Here is a 21711-nt window from a genome sequence, read left to right on the forward strand (position 1 = left end):
CCCATGAGTCGTTCTAGGGAAAACCCTTCCTGCTGCAGTCCTCTCTGTTGCAACCTCCTAGCTTCTTGCCCAAGCTCATTAGATTCAACCCAAGTCCACATTGTCTGCTGCTCCTTCCCTCCCTGTTTCCCCGGCAGGAGGATCAGAGGTGACCTTTAAATGTTGCTTGCAAATGCCAGCTGATGCTAACTGGCTCCAAACCACTGCTGCACAGGTGCGGTGTTTCCAAAAGCCCGCCGGAGGGCAGGGCAGAGGCACCAGAGTGGGAGACTGGCTTCTGGGACAGGTTTATGCCTTAAGCAGAAAGCCCGGCTTCCACAACCAGACTCTTGTTGAGCTGAGAGGGTGATTGTCTGTATTATTAAATGTTAGAGTGAATGAGTCCTTTGAGACCATCACTGCATGGTTCCTGGGAGAAAACCAAGGTCCCAAGGAAAAAGGCAAATGTATCATTCTCAGAACCTAATATCTGCCAGGAACTCTGAAATTCTGATAGGCACTTACTTCTCTAACACTGATTGATTGATAGATAGATCTATATCTATCTATCTATCTATCTATATATATATAGAGAGAGAGAGATTAGATAGAAGATAGATGATAGATTTTGAATGAATGAATGAATGAATGATGAGTTGTCTTGGGTAATTCCCACAATAGCCCTGTAAGGTAGGCACCATTCCTGTAATAAAGATAAAGAAACACATGCCCAGTGAAGTCGACTGAGTTGCCTAAAGGCAACAGCTAATAAAAAGTGAAGCAAGACCTTACAACAGTTTCTAGGGGTCCATTCTGCACCCCGTACTTTGCTCCTTTCCTCAGCCATCATCAGGGATAAGTCTGAAGCTTTCCTCTGTCCCATGCCTCCTGATGGTTCTGAATCTCTGGTTTAATTCAACAATTATTTATTTGTCAATTCGCATCCTCCTGTTCTGCTGTCTGAAGGCTTCATTCCCCATTACCCAGCTTCTCTGTGTTTGTCAGAACAAATTGCCTGCAGGAAGAGGTGGAGGGAAGAGTAAGAGTGAGACCTTCTCTCATGGGACATCCCATTACTAAGCTAGGATGATCAAAGGCTGTGGAGAGTGTTGCATTTGTCCCTTGCTCTTAGAAAGTGGAGGCCCAAGACCCAACACAGGGCCTTAAGGAAGGCTCTGCAAGAGTCGGAGGAAAAAGCTGAGGGGTTGGAGGATACCTCTGGGTCTGAGAAGTAGGATCCCTGGGCCAGATTCCAGTGTTTCCCCAGCCAAAAACAAACCAGTGCCCTTTCCTAGGTTTCTTATTAGTTCACTGAGGAGCATACGGGTTCATGAGTGTGCCATCATGTGGATGTCTTCCATCTTCACCAAGCATCTCCATCAACAGGCTTGGGAGAACTCCTGAACAGCACGAGCAGAAGCAGCACTAGGCTGATGACAGGGCCATGACATCTTTACCACTGAATCAGGACAGCATCATCATACACAAAAGAGTCCCAGCACCTGGTTTCACTTTCCTGCCTTCTTGGGAGGCTGGAAGAGTCACATAAAAAGACCCCCTTAATAGAAGGATATGATTTAATAAGGAAAAGCAAATGATTTACTTATTTCAAGCTTATCTTACCTCAGTAATTGTCACATCTGACTGCTTTTAGGTGTCATGACACTATCAAGGTTGATACTATCATTAGGTCCCTAATTTCCCTAATTTATCGATAAAGCAGGTGTTGAATTGGACTCAGTGACATATCACACAGAGCAGGCTTTTCCAAGTGGCTCTCTTCACATTTATTCATTTGTTCTTGCAGGCATTTATTAGGTTGGTGCAAAAGTGATTGTGGTTTTTGCCATTGAAAGCAATGGCAAACAGGCTTGGGAGAATTCCCAAAGTGTTTTATTCTCAAGATTTTGATGAATTTCTCCCCAGTTCAAGAGATCCTCTGGTAGTAGGGAGGGTGTAGGTGTGTCTGGGCTTGAAGAACATTTTTTTTTTTTTTACAAGAGCCACTTGTAAAAGCCTGCTTAGTGTGATATGTCACTGAGTCCAATTCAATACCTGTTTTATTGATAAATTAGGAAAATTTGGGACCTAATGAGACTATCAACCTTGATACTGTCATGACACCTAAAATCAGTCAGTGTGACAATTACTGAGTTAAGCTTTAAATAATTGAACTCCGCAATTACTTTTGCACCAAGCTGATAGTAAGTCACTCTTTCATTAATCAATACCCGCTGAACTCTCAGCTATGTGAAGTCCTTTGGGAGAATGCAATGATGAAGATGCTGTTTCCACCATCTAGAAATGTGCCATTCTGGATTTTAAGTCCAAGAAAGTAAACACAGAATATTATCCACCAAGACAATATGAAGAGCTGTGTGTGCAATTACAACCCAGTCAACCTGCATTGAAGAAGCTGCTGTCCCCAGGGCCTCCTGGGATCTGCCACAGACCTGTCTCCATCACAGCTGAAGACCCACCACTGTCTCGTCTTCACTTTTGGCCTTTGCCTCTTGACTTTCACTTTTCTTTCAAAAATATCAAGATCCTTTATTTAAAAAAAAAAAAAACTCTCCAAGCCCATGCACACCTACACCCTCCCTACTATGAGATGATCTCTTGAACTGGGGAGAAATTCATCAAAATCATGAGAAAAAAAACACTTTGGGTGAATAAATCTTAGAGGTTTGAATGGAGTGCTTGAGTAAACAGCTCTTATCTCCCTGCTTATTAAGAGCCTACAGGGATGAGTGTTCAGAAGGCTGTCTTCATTAGAGTAGGTCTATTAGGATTCCAATGCCCCTATAATCCAGCCACTGGCAAAAAAAAAAAAAAAAAAAAAAAAAAAAAAAAGCAAACAAAAAAAATGGATAGACAAGGAAAGTAGCATCATCTCCCAGAAAGTCTTAAGCATGCTTATGGTTTTCTGATTTCCTGAAATGTGATGACAAAGTTGAGACTCCTGCTTATTTTATTGAAAGTAGTTGGCAAAGCCCCAATAATAATAATTGCATGTATTCATATCAGCTTGGTGGGTGACATGCTGTGTTTATTTTCCATTTCCTTAGAGTGGGGCATGTAGAGAAGCTGAAAAGGTTCTATTCTAATTTCTCCAGGATGTGCCTCTATTTCCAAGAGTGCATACATGCATGGGGCCATGGAGAGAAAAAGGAAAAATGGGCTCTGAGAAAAAAAATAAGAAGACCAAAAGATGTCCACCTGATAAAAGAGTCTTCTCCAGAAAGTAGGAGCCAGCTAGGGCAGGATGGAAGAAACTAAGTTGCAGCTAGTGATCCTAAGTACAGTAAACAGTGGGAGCCGAGAGTCCAAATTGTAAATAAACAAGGTTCCTAGAGAACCTTGGGTTCAAATGAAGTGAGAGGAGTGTTATCTTACCTGAAAAATGTAGAAGCCTTAATCCAAGAGGTGTGAAAAGTGGAAGTTTAGTTTAGGAAGATTCTGCAGAAGGAATCCAAGTAGGACATTAACATGAGGTATCTAAAACCCAGCTGTGGGCCGACAACTCAATCAGAAAAGATTTTGCTTCCTTGGTTATTAAGGGAGATGGATGTAATTATTCCAGTCACTCTCACTTCAAAGTAAAAATGAGAAAAAAAAGCAGAGCTGCTTTGGGGAGTGCAGGGGGCTCTCTAACCAGCATCTATCCCTCCTCTGCTGATCATTTTGTTCTGATTTTCTCTGAGGGACACTCTTCCCATTCTTACTCCACCAGCTATTGGGTGAGATTGACTCTGTCCCCAGCGCCAGATGTGAAGCACATGACCTTGGCCCAACCAATGAGCTCATTGTAGATTGGTGGACACAGAACTTCAGCAAGCCAATCAGAGTGATCCTCAGTGTTTCTCTGGGACCACCAGGAGAAGCTCTTCTTTTTCCTCAAAAATTTGAAGTTGAAAGCAGATAAGATCTGGAACCACTGCAGTCATCTTCCAACTACCGGAAGAGAGCTTGCTTGCCTGAGAATGGAGGCAGTACAAAAGAGAGCCAAGAGACAAAAATTTGAATTGCTGAGACATTGTTTGAGCTCCCTCATCAAACCACATCTGATACCAGACTTAGAACTGGACTTCTTGTAGCCAGTTGTGTTGGATTTTCCACTACTTTAAGGCAAAAGAGACTTAACTCATATAAAAATTGAATAGGACTATTGTAAAATGTACCTTAAGTTGGGACCCTTGCCAAGAACACAGAGCTATTCCATTTTTGTTTCATTTTGTGTTTTGCTTTAAAGACAGGATTTTAATGACAGGATCTCACTCTCTCACCCAGGCTGGAATGCAGTGGTGTGATCATAGCTCCACTGCAACCTCAAACTCCTGGGCTCAAGGAATTCCTCCTGCCTCAGCCTCCTGAGTAACCAGGACCACAGGAACACACTGGCATACCCAGCTATTCTTAAACATTTTTGTAGGGTCTCACTCTGTTGCCCAGGCTAGTCTCAAACTACTGGGCTCAAGTAATCCTCCCACCTCAGCCTCCCCAAGTGCTAGGATTACAGGGGTAAGCCATTGCACCCAGCCAAGAATATGGAATTATATACCTATGACTTACTTACTGGTGTTTCTTGCACTCTTAGGGTCTCTTGCATTTTAATCAAATGACATGTGCCCTCTTGATGTGCAGTGGAGTTGGCTGGACTGGAGAGGACACGGTAATATCATGAAGAATTGTGACACAGGTCTCATGCCTCATCACCCTAAACTTCAGTCAGCATGGCAGCAGCGAATATTTCCCAAATAGCAAAATACCCTTCCATGTGAAGGTGATCAAAAGGCACCTTTCCAACTGGCCCTCTTGGCAGTGCTTTGCCCAGTATCTCACTGGAATTCTCACGGAAAGAAAAATGGGTTGTTGTGCAATGAATCCTGATTTACAAACTAGTCAGCTTTGGTGTGCACCTCGCTTGCCCTAAATGAACGACTGTGCACAAATCACCAAACCGCTCTGAATCTCAGTTTCCTCCTCTCTACGTGGGGGATGGTGCCTTTCCTGCTGTCTCAAGGGGCCCCTGCCAAGATGCTACTCTGAGAGCACCATGAAAGGCCTACAGTGCTGTTTAACTAGGATGCATTATTAGGAAAACTAGAAATCCCTTCCTGAGGACACACACATCAGCATTAGCTTCTCTTTTAGGTAATATACAAACAAACAAACAAACGAGTTGGTGGCATAATCACAGCTAAATTGGAAATGCTAGCATTATCCGAAACAAGCTATCTATCGAGAGGAGCTGAGAGGCCTCGGATGCACAAAATCATATTTCCCCAGGCATAGGATTAATTAAAACTATCAAGTGTTCCCAGCTTTTTGAAATTAACTTTGAAAGTGTGTGGTGTGAAGGGATAAAGAGAGAGGCTGTGTGGAGGGGGGAGGACAAGGGCGGGGCTGCTGGAGGGAGACACGTGCCAAAGCTGTGCGCTTATGTTATTCTTCTTAGGAGAAACGGGGGAAGAAAATGAAATTTTAAAGTTATTTTGGGAAGGGACAGAAAAATAGGAATGATACGGTATTCACCCCTGCCCCTCACATGCATTGCAGGTTCTTTCTTCTCTGATGGTTGTGGCTTCAAGACTCACAACCACAGCATAAAGTCCAGGTGGTGTGGAGGTAGATAAGGGATGCAGAGACTGATCATCTTCCCTTTCACTGCCCGCCTCTGGGCTTTGTTCTCATTTGGTCTGTCTTTTCCTCCTTTGCAAACAAACCCACTTTTGGCATTTTTTTGAGCTACCGATGATGGTCATATTATGAACAGAGGCATAGAGAAGTGCACCTATGCCTCTGTTCATAACATGACCGTCATCGGTAGCTCAGAAAAATGCCAAAGCCATTTGCTAGCTGTGTGACCTCAGCTATGTCACTTGCTCCTTCCCAAGACTCAGTTTCCTTACCTGTAAAATAAAGTAAGAGGGGAAAGAAGTTTCTTCGTCAAGAAGCACAAGTGAGACTTTGGGAGTGAAGCACATGACACCCAAAGGATTGACATACAGCACAATAAATTCTTCCTCATTTCACATTTACTCAAACTACTTTAAGTCAAGAAAGAGCATTGTTAAGCCCTGGAGGTGGCGGCACAAATGACATCCTTCCTGTTGGGATTCTGTTTCTACATGGCAGGGAAATGCATCTTCCTTTTTGCTGTCACTGCAGTTCAAACTCCCAAAAGCATGTCCAGTTTCCTTTTACTCTCTCCTTGGTGAGCTTCAGGTTTCTTCCCAAGCCCCACTCACCAGCTGCTTGCTCCTCAGAACCCACAGATCTTAGATGGATGTGTTATGGGTCCCTACAACTGTATCTGTCACCGTTTCCTATCTCCTCCCACTGGGTCTGTACCTCCAAACCTTCGTTAGAGGTTAGGAAGCTTGTAGACTCCACCTTTTGGGATGAAGGAATCTGCTTCTTTGTGTACTCAATTCCTACTTTCCTTTCCAGTCATATTAGCTGTCTTTCTTGTCCTTCCTAACAGAGATCAGATTATGGTCAGGTTTGCTATTCTTCTTTATTCAGCCATGCACTTCAGGGGAGAACAATCCTGCTGCCTTTCCAGTACAAGAAGTTTGTCTTGATTGGTCTAACCCAATCATTTAAGTCCTATCCCCCTAGCCAATGGTTGAACAATGGACATACTAGTTCTGGCTAGTCAGAGATGAGGGAATGTTTGTTGAGGGTTCTGGGAACCCTCCTTTAGGAAAAGAGACAGCAGGAAAGGAGGCATTCTTTTCCAAAATTGTCCTCCTTTTGGAAGAGAGGAGGAGAGAAGGCATTGTTTGCCCTTGGGCATCTTCAGGTATGACTATAACACCTAATGGTTAGGACAGCTAGACGAAAACAAACTCATGCCGAGGACAGCAGGACAGAATGGGAAAGTAACGCTGAGCCCTTAACATTACTGAGCTGCTGATTAGCCAGGCTGTGGGTCACACTACCTCCGGATTACATGTCACATGAGATACTTCTATTATTGTTTGAGCACATTTGAGTTAAGAGATCTTCTTACTTGCAACCTAAAGCGCTCAACAAATCCACCAACTCCCATTGTTCACAGTGGATTTCCTTGGCGCCTTGTTGTGGTCTCATTGTTCTGAGGGTGGAGCTTGCTGGTCCCATATCTGCAGGCTGCAGGAGATGTGCTGGTGCTGCTGGGAAGGGGAGCCACTGAGGTACACATCTCAACAACATCCCACAGATTGCCAAAGCCAACTAAGTCTCTCAAAATCTTTCAAATCTCTTCCCTTCAAGCTGAATCACTTCTTGTTTAAATAATTGCAACTACATTTCAAAATAATTATCCTCTTACCAATCTTGTCCCAAGTCACCTTTATTGTTTTTATGGCCATGTATTGTGAGGTAGGAAAACCATAATGTTCTACTCTCTACTCAGTCACCTCTGGTCCCCAAAATCTGTGGGGATTTCTCCCCGCCAGCAACCAATCAATTGCACCCAGCAGATACCAGCGGAGTGTCCTATAATTCAATTCAGTTTGGATACAGTCTACCTGGAAGAAATGTCTGATCCTACAGTTTGAGGACTCAGACCCCCAAAACTGCCCCCCACTTCAAATGCAATTGCTAATCACAAGTTGTGGCCTGTACTTCTGACCAAACTGCTGTAAATTGGGAGTTCCTGCAGTCCCCTCCTCAGGTTTGATTAATTTGCTAGAGTGGCTCACAGAACTCTGGGAAACACTTTACTTACATTTACTGGCTTAATATAAAGGAAATCAAAAGGATACAAATGAACAGCCAGGTGGAAGTGGTGCACAGGGCAAGGTATAGTGGAAGATGCATGGAGCTTTCATGTGGTTACTGGGCATGCCCCTCTCCAGGAACCTCCACGTGTTCACCTATTCAGAAGCTCTCCAAACCCAGTCTTTTGTGTTTTTGTGGAAACTAGCGTCCTTACATAGGCATGATTGGTTACATCATTTGTTATCAGTGATCAATTCAACCTTAAGCCCCCCTCACCTCTCCCAAAGGTTAGGGGATGGGACTGAAAGTCTCAACATATGGTTGGATCTCCTGACAACCAGGCCCACCCTGAGGCTATCCAGGAGCCCACCGAAAGTTGCCTCATTAAAACAAATGACTCTCCTATCCCCTAGGAAATTACAAAGGTCTTAGGAGTTCTGTGTCAGTAATTGGGGATCAAAGGCCAAATACTAGAACAAAAGAGTCTCCTAGTGCCCTCATCTACAAGGATTTTAAGAGCCATGTGTCAGGAAATAGGATCAAGACCAAACATATATTTCACAATATCACACCATGAGCGTGAACAAAGGTCCACGTCTCACCATGGTCCATCTCCTGTCTAATAGCTGCCTCTGTATGCAGGATAAAGTTCAAGATTCTTTGCATGATAAAGAAGATTGTGACTGGTTCAGGTTTCATTTCCTGTCTCATCTTCCACAAGACCACATCTTCTCCTTTGTGGTCTAATCTTGCCAAAATGAACCCCTCAGGCCCTTTTCTCCCTGCCTCTGCTTTTTCCTATATACCTTCATGTGCCGAGATTGTTGTTTCTTCATTCTGCACCTGGCTAATCCTAACGACCCTCTAAGATTCAGCTCAGGTTTCGTTTTCTCCTAGAAGACTTACTTGAACTGCCAGGATGTTTTATATCTCATCCTCTGGCCTCCCGGAGAGCCCTGTGCATCTCTAGACCTTTGCATTTACCACGTCATATTAGATATTTCTGCTTGAGTCCATCTCTGCCACCAGACTCCAAACTCCTCAGACAGGGCAGCAACTGTTATTTATTCTTTTCTGTCTCTCTAGAACCTAGCATAGTACCAGGAACATAGTGTGTCCTCAAAAAATATGACTGAACTGAAATTTTGAATTTCACATTTGCCAAGCACAGACAAATATTTAGCATGAAGAGACAAAATAGACCAACGTACGTCCCCTGGGGAATGTCCAGGTAAAGGAGAACTACAGCATTCACTGTCCCCACTTATGAGAAAAGAGAGTACTGCTGGAAGAGGAGCCTGGCCTAAGAATTTCATACAGGACAAGTTAAACACATGTGTTACTTCAAAGTTTATTTCAAAACTAGTCCTTTGTGATATTAAAATTGGAAACAGGATAGATGACTCTATTGTTATAAATATGTATATTCATGGCTTCGTTAATAAAAGGCAAGGCCCAGGCCAAGCTAGACAGAAAGAGGCAGAAACAAACATAATTAACTTTCTCTGCTTAGTAAAGTGGAAGAAGTTTGTGTTTTGGGCTGACAGCTCAGCCGGGAAGGCACGTGCCCTGAGAAAGAGGTAGGATAGGCCCTTAAGAAGTAGAGTAAGTTATGAAAACGGGGGAAAGGAAAGGCCAAAGGACTTTTGGAAGGATGTGTAATTTTCAATCTGGGGTAGGCTATGGTCTGAATGAAATTTTGTGTTCACTCCCTGCACCCAAAAAAAACTTTTTTGTTGAAACCTAATCTCCAATGCAATAATATTAAAGGTGGGACCTTTGGGAGGTGATTAAAACTGACCTTTGGGATTATGAAACATGTCCAACGTAGGTTACAAAAGCTGCAGTCTCATGAGCGAAAGTAGTGCCCTTACAGAAGAGGCTTGAGGAAGGATGCTTGCCCCTCTGCTATATGATGCTCTCTATGAGGAACAACCCCTACCCAGACACCTAATCTGCTGACACTTTGATCCTGAGCCTCCCAGCCTCCAGAACTATGAGCAGGACATTTAGATTGTTTATAAATTACCCAATTTAAGGTATTTTGTTATAGCACCCCAAATAGATCAAGACAGAATGGGGTCCTACTGTAATACACACATAAAAATGTGTAAGCAACTTTAGAGTTGGATAACAGGGAGAGGCTGGAAGAATTTGGCGGTGCATGCTAGAAAAAGCCTGCATTGGCCGGGTGTGGTGGCTCATGCTTGTAATCCTAGCACTTTGGGAGGCTGATGTGGGTGGATTTTTTGAGCTCAGGAGTACAAGACCAGCCCGGGCAACACTGTGAAACCTCTTCTCTACTAAACACAGAAAAATATTAGCAGGGCATGGTGGTGTGCACCTGTAATCCTGGCTACTTGGAAGGCTGAGGCAGGAGAATTGCTTGGACCTGGGAGACGGAGGTTGCAGTGAGCCGAGATTGTACCACTGCACTCCAGCCTGGGCAACAGAGCAAGACTCTGTCTCTAAAAAAAATTAAAATAAAATAAAATAAATGAGAGAAAGAAAGAAAGAGGAAAAGCTTGTGTTGCCATGAGTTAAGCATGCCTAGTGTTCCATTATTGGAACACTAAGCATGTGGGACTTATTTGTACTCTGCTCAAGGTCATCACCAAGGTCTGATTGTGAAAATTCAAACAATTGCAACCTCAGGCATAAATGGGTTAAAGACGATTTTGGTGAAGACTTTGAAGAGGAGAGCTGTAGATAAAGTTTCAGCCTTCTTAGAGATTACCTAAAAGGTCATGAGCAGAAGGCACAAATATGAATGATAAAGGCCGTTCTTTATCATCCATAATGAGGTTTCAGATGGGAATAAGAGCTGTTCCTAGAAACTGAATGAAAGGTAACTCTTATTATAAAGTGGCAAAGAATTTGGCTGAGTTGTGTTCATGTCCTAGTGTTTTGTGGCAAGAGAAACTTATGAGCAATGAAACAGGATATTTACTGGAAGAACAATTTAAGCAAAGCATTGAGGACGAGGCATGGTTTCTCTTAACTGCTTATAGTACAATGTAAGTCAGGAGAAATGAATTAAAGACAGAATTTATCACCCAAATGGAGGCAGAACTTAAAGATTTGGAAATTTTTCAACCTGCAAAAAATGGGAAAACATGTTCAGGAGAGAACAATAAGGGTGTATTCAAGTGAATGTTTGATAAGGAGATTCATATGGGGGAGAGAAGCTGGATGCTATTCATTAAGACAGTGGAAGAACGACCCTGAAGGCATTACAGAGACCTTCAGGGCTACTTCAGTGGTCACAGGCTATGTGTGAATCACAGGCTGCATGTGTGAGAATCACAGGCTGTATGTAAATCAGACGCCGCCTCCTCAAGCCTGTCTATAAAATCCGGTGCACTTGCATTCTGGGCCAGAATTCCCATTCAGGAGTCTCTCTCTCTCGCAGGAGAGAAAGCTATTCCCCTTTCTCTTTCTTTGGCCTATTAAACCTCGACTCCTAAACCCACTTCTTGTGTGTCTGCATACTTGATTTCCTTGGCATGAGATGACAAACCTTGGGTATTTACCCCAGACAATGATGTCGTTTCACAATCACATGAGGTAGGACCCAAGTAGGCATTGCGACTGCAGCAGAAAGTTAACCAGAGAAACTTCATCCCCATCTCCCTCGTACATACACTCACTTTAGCCTGAAATGCTGGGTTTGACACACAAAATTCAAGAGTGTGAAAGAGAGGAGGCTAACATCAGTTTATTTACATAAGAAAGGAAAGGATAACCCAAGACTAGGTGACTTGGAAATACTTAGGTTGCATATTTAAATACACAAGCTATATATATATACACACACACACACACACACACACACACACATATATACATGGCATATATATATATACACACACACACACACACCATATCTGTCAATCTATGTATGTATGCATATATGTACATATGTGTATATGTATAAAGATATATACATTATCTTTTGAATTTTAAAGCAAATTTGTAGTTAATTTGTCAACTACGAATTAACTTACTACTAAGTTTTAAAAAGCGAAGTTTATACACTTTGCAACCATAAGTGTAATGGTAAATCTTCAGTAAAGAAAACTTAAGTAAAAACACAAATGAACTGTTTTTTTCTTGACTTGTAAACCCTGAACTTGGCGCCTTACTTAGCAATTGTTTTTAACTGCTGTCAGCTTTTCTAAGCAGTTAAATTCTGAGTGATCATTCCTGCCAGTACTGCCTGCATTTCACTCCTGCAAAGAGTCACAAGCTCTCACCCTCGCCTTACTGGGTGTTTTCCTTGGCCTTGGAGTGAGCTTTTTTTTGTTTTTTTTTTTTTGGTTGTTGTTGTTTTTTCTCCAGAAAACCTTTAAGAAATATGTTGTTCAGACACTGCTCTTTCTCCTTACCTTCTTTTTTACCTTTACCTGTCCCAGCTCCCCACAGCTCAGCAGGACCCCATGCCCTCTGCCTTCAGCCCTTATTCTGCTCAGCCCTGCCAGGGACAGGAAGCCTTTGTAATTCAAATCAATAGATCCTTACTGAACTGAGAATGCATCCCTGGGGCCTCAGCCTCATCCCAGTGCCCTGGAATTTGTCTTAGCGCCTATGAGCCTATAGGCCAAGTGCCAGGGGAGACCCTTGGCTTCTCAAATCCTCAGATTCCTCGGTGCACATAATTCTCTACTCTTCCATTGCATGTGGTGAACTTCTGCCTCTCTTTCCCTAGTTGGGATTTTAATTCCTACCACAACCAGTTATGTGCCCAGATCCTCAAGCTGGTTGCTTCCCCTTGGTGCCCTCAATTCTTGTGAGCCTTTCCAGTTGTGTGTTGCTTCCTGCATCCCGTGACGATGACTGGAATTATGCTATTGCCAAACTTCCCAGATATTTGATGAGCTGGACTCTCCTCTCTGCCTGCTCAGTACACAGACTCCACTGGGTGGAGCCAGAACTTGGCATGCTGGTGAGAGCAGCACTGAGCCTCCCCTGCCCAGCCACTGTGATGGTTAATACTGAGTGTCGACTTGATTGGATGGAAGGATGCAAAGTATTGTTCCTCGGTGTGTCTGTGAGGGTGTTGCCAAAGGAGATTAACATTTGAATCAGTGGACTGGGAAAGCCAGACCCACCCTTAATCTGGGTGTGCACCATCTAATCAGCAGCCAGCTTGGCCAGAATTAAAAAGCAGGTGGAAGAATGGGAAAAGACTAGACTGACTTAGCTTTCCAGCCTACATTTTTCTCCAGTACTGGATGTTTCCTGCCCTCTAACATCGAACTCCAAGTTCTTCACTTCTGGGACTCAGACTGCCTTCCTTGCTCCTCAGCTTGCAGACAGACAGCCTGTTGTGGGACCTTGTGATTGTGTGAGCTAATACTCCTTAATAAACATATATATGTGTGTGTGTGTGTGTGTGTGTGTGTATATATGTGTGTGTGTGTGTGTGTGTGTGTGTGTATATATATGCTATTAGTTCTGTCCCTCTAGAGAGCCCTGACTAATACAACCACCCTCTGTGGCTCCAGGCCACCTGCTCCTGCTCCACCTCGCCCAGCCAGCCCTGCCCAGCGTGGATGAGCTCTTCCTGGACTGTTCCTCTGGGGCTCCCAGTCCTCCTCTGCTGATTCCATCAACAACCTCAGACTGATGCTGGGGAGGTAATTTAGCAGACACAGTTTGGCAACTTAGCATTTTTCTGGCCTGACTTTCTTTTACAACCAGGCTGTTACTCAAAAGCAAAGTTTAGCCCATATGCATAGCATACATGTACTGTATTTATGTGTTAAATAGATTTCTTCCCCACCCATTCCTTATTGCTTCACTTATTCAAATATTATCCAGGCTTTAAGGCTCTAATCATGAGTTGCCTCCCTTTTAAAGACTTTCCTCTCCATTTTAAACTTTATTGATCTCTTTATTTCTTAGGACTACTACTAGTAACATAATTTAAATCTTGATTTTGCTGTAAGCCCTCCTTCATTTTCCTCAGATCTTTAAGTGTGTGTGCATGTTTGCGTGTGTTTCCAGTAAAGATTATAAGTTCTCAGAATGCAGAGGTTACGCCTTACTTTGTTTTCCCTCGAGTATAATTTTTTAATAAGATTATTATTGGCAGAGAAGAAAGGTCTTTGCCTCAAAAGAAGCAGTGGTGAGTCCAGGTATAGTGGCTCACCCTTGTAATCCCAGCACTTCGGGAGGCCAAGGCAGGAGAATCACTGGAGGCCAGGAGTTCAAGACCAGCCTGCGCAACAAAGCGAGACTGCATCTCTAGACAAAATTAGCTAGGTGTGGTGGCTCACACCTGTAGTCCCAGCTACTTGAAAGGTTGAAATGAGAAGATCTCCTGAGCCCAGCAGTTGGAGGCTGCACTCCAGCCTGGGTGAGAGAGTAAAACAAAGTCTATAAAAAAGAAAAATAGGTGTGGCCAGGAGCAGTGGCTCACTCCTGTAATCCTAGCACTTTGGGAGGCCGAGGTGGGTGGATATCCTGAGGTCAGGAGTTTGAGACCAGCGTAGCCAACATGGTAAAACCCAGTCTCTACTAAAAATAAAAAAAAATTAGCAGGGTGTGGTGGCAGGTGCCTGTAGTCCCAGCTACTCGGGAGGCTGAGGCAGGAGAATTGCTTGAACCTAGGAGGTGGAGGTTGCAGTGAGTAAAGATTATGCCACTGTACCCCAGCCTGGGCAACAGAGTGAGACACTGTTTCAAAAAAGAAAAAAAGCAGGTGTAAGTTAGGTGTGACTTTTTTCCAGTGGGCAGACATTACAGTGTCCTGGAAGACGAGGAATGGAGTGGAAAGAGCTGGTGAATGGACTTAGAGAAGGGAGGTGAGCTTCCTGACAGCAGGTCAAGGAGCATCCTTAGGTGCTCCAGATTACCTGCTAACTTTTCCCGAGTCTCAGACAATAAAACCCAAAGCCCAAGAAGTCTTTCCAGCCCAAGATGGCTGCATTCTCTCAGCGAAGATTCTGTGCCAAAAACAAATCACTGCCAAGCCCCCAGCCTAAGCCCCCAACCCACCATTATGTCATCTCTGCTGCAAATCAGGCGAGGATTGGAGCCAACGTGCCTCTTGTTGGGTAGAAAACAGATGGCTGGACCCGAGAAAGCTGACGGAAGGAGTCGCAAAACAAGTATCAATCAATCCAAGCAACTCGGCATTAGCAAACAGGCGGCTTTGCAGCTCTGGGCAGGGCTCTCTGGTGGCGTTTTTAGCGGCTTTCCTAATTAAGGATGAGCTGTGGAACTCATCAGCCACCCTACGTCCCTGTTAAATATGGCAGGTGGCATCAAGAGCCCCTCCTACTATGACTTCCCAGTTGTGCTCAAGGAGGGCACATCAGTGCCAGCCAAGGATCTGTGAACAGAAGCAGACTGGAGGAGGAATTTAAAGGGACATCATCCCCTAGAATACAGCCCAGTTGGCCTTATAGTCTGTGTGTCCCAGTCCAGCACATCTGTTGGTGGGTCGAGGTGAATTTTGGCTCTCTGATGAGATGCAGATTCCAATGGCAGTACAGATTCTTCCAGGAGAAAGGCCCCCTGTTACAGCTTTGGTAATTCCCAAAGCACTTAGCATGGTGCTTGAAACATTGATAAATGTTTTGTTGAAATGTGGCCAGCTCGATCCATTGAGTTTTATTTAGATTTCTAAATGTTCCATTTTGTCTGTCCCACTTACCTGGATCTTTATCCTCTGTCCACTTTTAATACTTTTTGCGTATTTCCACTGTGTTGGCTACATCTCTAAAGTCCTTAAGGAAGACAGCCAGGACTTGTGTTTTCCTCTGGATCCTTCTATCTCTCTAGTACCTGAATCAGAAATGAGAAAATCATGGGCTGGCTCATACGCTTGCTGACCTCACTTGATGTTCAGGACTGAATGTGGATGTGTGCTGTCAGGAAGCTCACCTGCCTTCTCTAAGTCCATTCACCAGCTCTTTCCACTCCATTCCTCGTCTTCCAGGACATTGTAATGTCTGCCCACTGGAAAAAAGTTACACCTAACTTACATCTACTTTTGTTGTTGTGGTGGTTTTGTTTTGTTTTTTTGAGACAATGTCTGACTCTATTGCCCAGAGCACTGGCACAATCTTGGCCCGCTGCAACCTCCTCCTCCCAGGTTCAAAGACTTCTCTAAAGTCATTAAGGAAGATAGTCAGGACTTATGTTTTCCTCTGGATCCTTCTATCTCTCTAGTACCTGAATCAGGAATGAGCAAATCATGGGCTGGCCATTCATGCTTGCTGACCTCACCTGACGTTCAGGACTGAATGTGGATGTGGGTTGCACACATGAGTCTCTTAGGCCTGGGTCCTCTCTTGTCCCTTGCTCTATTGTCCACCTATGCCAGGTACTTTATGAGGAATGCCATTACCTTACTAAACTCCATTACCATGTCAGGGGGATGTGGAATCTTTGCATTCCTTGTTTAGTGATCAGAAGGAGTCAATGACCTTACATCAGACTCAAAATACTCATTTTACCCAAAGTACAGAAGACTGACTTTTACATTTTCCAATTGAGTAAACCTCACATGCGATCAATTTTACATTATTAAACTAGACGAAATCTGTAACATGCCCAACATAGTGTCTGACACGCAGACGACGCTCCATTTGTGATTGCAAATTTAGGATTTTTTAATTATAAGAATTAAAAGACTTTATTCATCTTATCATAAGATTTGTACTTCCTTGAGGTTCTTAGTTTAGGTTCCCAGTGGTGAAAAGGAAAAAAACAGAAAATAAAGAACCTTTTTAAAAACAGATGAAACATGCTAGAACCTCACAGATTTCCTTCTAAGTATTTGGATTTTAGACTTCAAGAGTGATGAGAGTGATTCTTTGATCACTGATGGAGCCAAGTTTATTGCTTTCACGGTCAGTCTGGTTTATTCACGCCCTATTGTTGCTATCTCTTGCAAACCATAGTGATACGGAAGTGTGGAGAGCAAGGAAAGATTGGACAAGCAGGTGTGATAAATCCCAAGAGGCAGGTGGGGGCAGGATCCCAGAGCAACAAGCTTAGGGTAAAACATGGATGGCCCTGGGAAGCGAAGCACACACAGGTGTGGAAACCCTAAACTCAGTGAGAATAGATCAGGAACAAGCCAATGGGAGCGAAGAGGTCAAGAAAAGTCAAGCTCCGATTCTGCCATCCAGATTCCCCCAGAAGATGTGTAAGGACTGTGTGTACTATTTGACTTTTCAGCTTTCTAACTAGAAGCAGAAACCCAAGTGCACTCAGGAGAATCATGGGACTGTTGTGAAAGGTAGAAGACCAACTACGGATGTGTTCTGACTCTACCTGAGTCACAAGTAGGGACCCGGTGGGGTGGTGGTACAAACGGCAGGTTCTCATTGCTGTGATTATTCAGATGTGCCTTCCAATGGCAGTGCTGGGAGAGATGCCTAGAGATGTGCACGGCTGACCTCTCAGATCCTTCTCTCTGTTTCTCACCCAGACCCCCTCCTGCCCACCTGCATTGATTCTGGAGTTCCATGTTGGTTCTCCATGAGAGTCCTTGGGTGGACAGCTTGTATTAGAAGAGGATGATATACGATATAAAAATAATGCACATGAAATTAATTTTGAAAGGACCTAGAAAAGGCCATAAATGACAGGTCCATAGATAGTTATTTTTAAAATTCCAGGTTAAATATTCACCAGGCTTTGAGTCAGTGTTCTCAAAGCCCACTCTCCTTATGAGGCTATCTCACTATTTAACAAATATATACCTGATTGAAATTCTCAATAGACCAGGAATCAAAGATTTAATGAGGAGAAAACCAAAGCCATCTGAAAGCATCAAAAAAGACAGAGATGTTCTTAGAGTCTGATTCGGCCAGTGTTCCCTGCCTCCACCTGACAGGCCTGCCTTCAAATTAATTAAAAAGTCAAATTTGACTGTCATCCCAGTATCTGGTGAAGGAGCAAGCTGTCCATAAATCAACTTACGTTTGCATAATAATTTTATGGTTTTCTAAGTGCTTTATCATCCATTGGCTCATCTGAACTTCATGGCAGCTCTGCAAAGTAGGCAGGGAAAGAATTAGTGGAAAAGCTGTAGAGAATGCTGGAGCCGGACTGTTGGAGTTCAAATGCTAGCCCTGCCTCTTCCCAGCTGATGACCTTGAACAAGAGGCTAACCTCTCAGTACCTCTCCCACCTTCTCCATAAAATGGGCACAATCAAAGTACCTACATCATAGTTTTTTGGAAGGAAAAATAAATGAATTGATATGTGTGAAACGCTTGGCAGGAAAAATATTCACCTTCAATATTATCGGTCCTAATTTATAGTTGTATCCTGAGCTTTAGACCCAGAATTACCACCAACTAGGAATTCACTTAAACTCTACTTCAGTTTCCACATATATAAAATAAGGGCTCATGCCTACCTACCTCATAGACCTCCTAACAAATACAGAGGATAATGCATCAGAAAAAGCTTTGCAATCTGCAAAAGGTTATAGACTTCAAAGAACAGCATTCCTTCAATGTCCTCTCAATAGGGATGGATCTGATATCACAACCTGGCTAGGTTCTACTCTCAGACCTTCGCAGAGGACAAGCAGATATCCAGAAACACCAGAAAGGGAGATGTTATTGATGCTTTACCCCAAATCCTTTGTTCCTTCCGGCTCCCACCAGGACCAGCCCAGCATCAGTAAAGCAGAGATGAGCAGCGGCTCACAAGTAACACCTGTCTGGAGGGGTGTGGTGTTTCCACAGCCCCCAGCAGATGTGCCAAAGCCCAGCAAAGGTTCTGAGAGGCATGCCCATCTGCCACTCCTGACAGCTGAAAAATTCTTCCAGCACTGGAGTGTGTCACAGCCTGTCAAAGATCAGTTTGATGTTTACAGTCCAGGGTGAGGAACAGGGCTGATGTGAGACAAGGCAGTCAGAAGGTTGCCTGAACCCTGTGAGGCGTGAGTCAGGGCTCCGAGAGGGTGAGAGAAGAGAGGGCAGCACACGCTGGACTCTTCATGTTTTGTCCTAAGTCCTCACCACGTTATTTTTTTTTTTTTTAGGAAGAGATGCTGCTGAAAGGAAAACCAAACACAACTTGGCAACATCAAATTTCAACGAAACTGTCAAGCAAGCATGGAGAGAAAGCATTCCAGGAACATCAAGAAGTGGATCTCCAAACATGATGAGGTGGGGAAGCACATGGCATCTCCTGAGGGAGTGTTAACCATCTTCTGCAGGACCTTCTTGGGGACAGGGATCAGGGTGGACAGGCTGAGACCCTCCTTACTCATCTCTCTAGCAGCTGAGCTGGTACCCTGCTCAGTACACTAAGGCTCTGCATGATATTTTATTTGAACATGAGATTCTTCAGCTAGAAGCACAGACATAAATAAATATCATGAGTGAACCCCGTTTCACAATCTAGAGTCACTGTGTCCTGAGCAATATGGCCCAACCAGAAGGAACAGGTCACCTCTCTGACACTACTATGATACCCTCCATGGGACCCCCTGTCTTTTTATGATTCCACCACCAAATATTTGTGCACCGAACACTCTGGACAGGTACCAGAAATGCTAAAGGTTTTAAATCCAGTTTCTTCCCTTAATAGGTTTACAAAGGGGCTGAGGGGAGGACATATTCTTCATCAGAAGACACACCCAGGAAGTGGGCCAGGTCTGTGTGTGCCAGAGTCAGGGTGGCCAGCACAGACTTCCTAGGGACAGTGGGGCCAGAGCAGTGCCTGCAAGACAGGAAGTCATGAAGGAAGCAGAAAATAGACAAGGAAATGTGTCTACAGAGGCAAGAAGGGATGGGGTCTGCAGAGGAATGCAGGCTTAGAGGGACAACAAGGATCTGGAAGCAATGCATAGATGACCTGGGAGCAGAGGATTCCTGTAAGGAAGTAATAGGGATGGTGGGAGAAGGAGCAAAGAATCATTCTCAGTCTATTCAAAGACTCATATGGTCAAAGGAACCCAAAAGCAGGACATGTGTGACCTATCTAGGTGTTAGAGGTCGAGTTGTGTTGTTCAAGCTTCTCACCCACTTCCACTTGGGATGGAGAGAAAAGAAGGGAACTGGGAAAGGGAGAGAAAAGTAAAGAAGGGCAAGTGTAAGGTCTACAGCAAGAGGCTCACTGATGTCCTTGCCTTTCCTGCTCCAGCCGCACTCCATACAGGGCACATAGCCCAAGGCTGGACCCCACACCAAAACAGGAGATGGAACCGAGATGGAATCAGAGACCAGAGTAGAACAGAGTGGGACCCAGGGCTGTGACTTGCTTGGAGTGGCTGCAGGAGGACTGGGGTGGAGTAGGAGCAGGAAGCAGGGTCCCACGATGTTCCTGAGCCACAGCCCCTCCCACACCCTGACTATGTCCTGCCGAGGCTGAAGCCTTGCAAGTCACATCCACTCCTAGGGAAGAAAACAGTGCAGTCAAACTGTCAATCAACTGACAAAAGCAAGCGAGACATTTCCTCTGTTCCTTTGTGAAGCATCAAGAGGATGGGGCCTGGGACCCAGAAACACAGGTTCACTGCCAGGAACACAGAAAGGAACCCACAAGGATGGCATGGTGGCCCCTGTCCATACTACTAACCCACTTAGATTTGTCCACATCTGCACAGACCTCTGCATTCCGTCTACTCACAGGCACCTTGTCACATAAGCAGACACACACCAAGAAACACACGGAAATGTGAGAGGATCCCCAACACCTATCACACCAAGAAACACACGGAAATGTGAGAGGATCCCCAATACCCATCCCGCAGACCTCAGGCACATACCTTCTGGCCTGGCACCTGATCTTCAAGCCCAACAATGGCAAATAAGGAAAGTAGGGTTGCCAGATAAGACACAAGACACTCAGTCAAATTAGAATATTAGACAAGCAACAAGTCATGTTTTAGTCTAAGTATGTCCCAAATAATGCATGGGATATACTTATCCTAAAAAAAAAATAGATTTTTTGCTTCTCTGGAATTCTGATTTAACTTATATCCTGTATTTTTAGTGGCACCCCTAGAAGATGACAGGTGGAGGTGAGGGAGTAGGAGAGAGAAGATGAGGGGAGGGAAGGAAGAAATGGGCAGGTGATAGCTTTGTCTGTAAAATAATGATAATAAAATAACATAGCCAAACACTGTAATGAGTTGCAAAAACATCAAGGCAGATGAGCCATGTGGAGATTTAAGGAAGTCATCTCCATGGTCACCTCTTCCCAAGATGACCCAGCAGGATACCTTTCTGGGTCAGGAACTGCTAAAGGGTGATAATGCAGTGATCCCACCAGAAACTCCTTTGCATATTTGCTTTATTTTAATATTTAACATAATGATACGCAAATCACTTAATATTCAGAATACTCTACAAAATGGTATTATTATTTCCATTGTAGAGCGGTTCAGAAGGATTAAGGGGTTTGCCCAAAGTCACGTATCTTTAAATGACATATCCAGGATTGTAAGCCTGACCAGACCCCAAACCTGGCTTCCCTCCACCACTCCATGCCCAGAGGCCCCATCCCATCCTCAGCACCATCCAGGGGAACATTCTGCAGTAATGGAACTGCTCTGAATCTGCACTCTCCAACATGGGAGCCGCAAACCCATGTAGCTACTGGGCGCTGGAAGTGTGTGTGGCTAGGGAGATGGAGGGATGGAAGTCTTCATTTAATTTTCATTTCATTTCATTTTAAACAATGAAAAACTTAAAAAGCCACATGTAGCTTGTGGCTCCCATAATGGAAAGGGAGGGAGCCTTTCCATCTCTGGCCAGGGAGCCCAGCTCCCCCAATCCCCTTTGCCTGTCCCTTTGGTTTCCCTGAAGCCTGGGTCTGGCATCCCCTATATGGGGCAAGGGTCCCAAGAAACACAAGATGCTGTTACAACATCCTTGGAAATCATCTTTCCCCATCTCTTCGCCTCCAATATGGGGAATCTCAGCGCCAAGGACCCAGAGGCCCCAGGATCATTTCAGGGACAGAGCTAGTACTGGAAAGGGGGCTCCTCACTCCCGCCCCCCTGTTCTTTTCTGGCTTAGGATTGGAAAAGCAAAACTC

The 21711-nt window shown here is 44.2% G+C and overlaps 1 protein-coding gene across 33 annotated transcripts in view; it reads left to right on the plus strand.

Annotated features, from left to right (window-relative positions):
- The window catches only part of GFRA2 (GDNF family receptor alpha 2), a 410970-nt gene that overhangs the window by 146922 nt on the left and 242337 nt on the right, over positions 1 to 21711 (plus strand). For all 33 annotated transcript variants that reach the window (XM_064368864.1, XM_064368853.1, XM_064368852.1 and 30 more), the window contains one exon: positions 18707 to 18833. The gene's annotated coding sequence lies outside the window, so the exon portion shown is untranslated. The remainder of the gene's footprint in view (positions 1 to 18706; positions 18834 to 21711) is intronic.

This window comes from Aotus nancymaae, unplaced genomic scaffold (assembly GCF_030222135.1).
Source record: "Aotus nancymaae isolate 86718 unplaced genomic scaffold, 86718_ANA_hifiasm-v0.15.2.pri h1tg000079l, whole genome shotgun sequence".
NCBI classification, from domain to species: Eukaryota; Metazoa; Chordata; class Mammalia; order Primates; family Aotidae; genus Aotus; species Aotus nancymaae.